The 2,394-nt window shown below is 39.8% G+C and overlaps 1 protein-coding gene across 1 annotated transcript in view; it reads left to right on the forward strand.

The window, feature by feature from the left end:
- LOC109469165 (GTP-binding protein 2-like) overlaps positions 1-166 on the forward strand; it is a 7,215-nt gene extending 7,049 nt beyond the window's left edge. Inside the window, exon 12 of the transcript XR_002140173.1 lies at positions 9-166. The gene's annotated coding sequence lies outside the window, so the exon portion shown is untranslated. The remainder of the gene's footprint in view (positions 1-8) is intronic.
- The last annotated feature ends 2,228 nt before the right edge of the window (positions 167-2,394 follow it).

Consider the following 2,394-nt stretch of genomic DNA (forward strand, 5'->3'; position numbering starts at 1 on the left):
GTTAATAGGTGTGTTATTGAATGGTTTCTTCTCAGGAAATATGTTGTAATCCTAATGATTTCTATTGAGTGTATTAGAGCATGTTGGGTTTATATTACAACAGTTCGTACACTGTTACTCGAGTACCTTGTACATAGAGTGAAAATACATCTACATTTTTACAAGATCTCTTTTGTATGTCTTTCTATTCCTGTCAGGTTTGAATCATGACTTATGTATATATTTATGGTTGTTTGTGTAAAGGCATTGCTTCAATCAATAACATTATCATATCAAGTTGAGTGAAACAAATAACAGCTTGTGCATTTCTGTAAGTCACCATCTGAAATCCATGTGCCATGCTGACAAGTCAGCCCTGGTGCACGTAACTGATGCATGATTATACATGTACATCTTGCATACAAAAGCAGAATGGAGAAAAATGGGGATCTAAAAAAGAAAATGAGATGAGGGACTTGAACCAATTTCCTATACTGCTTACAATCCTTCCACTCCCACAAAAAGTAATCTCTTCTGGGCTAAGACACTGTGTTGGTGGGCCTGGCCACTAGTCTCTGCTCGATAAAGCAGTGCAGAGGATATACTGCAATTCTGCATATTGGGAGCCACAAGGACCCTCAGTGGAGTCTGCCCTGCTGTTTTATTTTAAGCTGGTGCTGCAGTACAGTTTTGGATACAAGTAAAATCTTGCAAAGCCTTTCTTGCCACGAGCTTGACATATTGTGGCACAGTAGTCCCAAGGAATGTGTCATTGTATTGAACAACAGGTTATACAATTATGGAGGCAATTATGTTCCAAAACCCAATCATCCCTGCATACTTACTTTTTCCATTATCCCTGGTTCAGTACAGTGGCAGCCAGTTAATTGCAAAACGCTTATAAGAAAAAGTCTGCTAATTGAAAAGAATTGTGAAAACCCAAACCGTTTCCCATTGACACCATTGTTTATCACGCCTCTTATTTGAAAAGCCAATGCCGGCTAATTGAAAAAAAAAAATTTCAAGTTGCAACACATTTTCAACCAAAAACATGCCAAACAAATCACCAAAATCGGCGGAAAATATCTTATATCAAGACATCAAGCCGCCAAAAGGGACGATGTTGTCTGTTTTGAACCACAAAGGAGGCCGAAATTTACGTTGATCGAGCGGTCGGGCGCACATCGGCACTACGTAATGAGAAGCGCGAGCCGGTTCATAGCCGCCAAATGCGGCATGCTTTTGTGTTCTTTTATCCTGTTTATTCCAAGAACGTTTAATTTCTCATACAACTCATTTTTTAATCATCAGAACCATGTCTCTACTTGTGTACTGCGCCATTATTTTGAGTTTATTTCGACTGCGACACGGCGCTATCGCCGCTTCAACACGCCAAAGGTGCCGCGAAAAAACACCGCATGGAATGATGGGATACTGCTACCCACGCCGCGCCCGCCATCTTTGTTTACTTCCCTGAACGCTAATGCGAGAGATCCCCGTCAACTATCGCAAATTTCCATGTAACCTACGGACATCGTGAGCTAAAAAGTCATTAACATTGAAATGAACAGTTTATTGTTGCATTAGTTACGATAATTTTCGTGTGCTAGCCGGAGTTTCTGAAAATTAAGCGATCGAAGCGATCCTTTGTGCTATCGACTGCTTTCATGACGATCGTCTGCATTTTTGTCTGTACGCTACTTGATTGAAGTTTTCCGTTAATCAAACTTTATTTTTTGCTACTTTCGTGATGTAAAAGTACGTACAGACTGATGATTGTGCATGTATTCGTTGCTTGTTTTGTACGTAGCAAACGTAGCATTGTTTATTCGTTCGAGTAGAGCCTGCCGATAGCACATGATGTCTAACGTATCGCGGCGTTCTTCCAGTCTTGGAAAAAACGAAAAAAATAAATGTGTACGTCAACGAAAAAAAATTAAAAGCAAATTTACCGATCTCAATAAAGTTCACTGTTTTTAATGCGTAAATGTGACTCGTGTTTGTATTCTTTGTGTCGTTATGTGTTCGATGCCCTGTCCACCCCCCACCCCCATAGTTTCAATGAAGGCCGAGAGTTTGAGCCTCAGAGTCTCTTAATCGGAAAGGCCGGGTATTTGAAAAAAATGTGCTGACAAATTGGCTTTTCAAATAAGCGGCTTCTACTGTACTTTGATGAATCATACTTTGGAGTGCACTTTGTTACAAAAAGGGGCTACATTACTCAACTAACAATCTATACCTACCACTTTAATACCCAGACATCTTAAAAAATGACAACACTACCTACAGGTGGAGGATTTTAACTTTAGAACATCTACCAGATTAATGAAACATGATCCTGCATCTTCCATTGCTTCTTGTATTTTGACTGGGACCAAACAGTTCATGGTGAAACGTGTCATAAAATAGTTCCTT

This window comes from Branchiostoma belcheri, unplaced genomic scaffold, assembly GCF_001625305.1.
Source record: "Branchiostoma belcheri isolate BF01 breed outbred unplaced genomic scaffold, Haploidv18h27 scaffold20, whole genome shotgun sequence".
In the NCBI taxonomy this organism is placed as follows: Eukaryota; Metazoa; Chordata; class Leptocardii; order Amphioxiformes; family Branchiostomatidae; genus Branchiostoma; species Branchiostoma belcheri.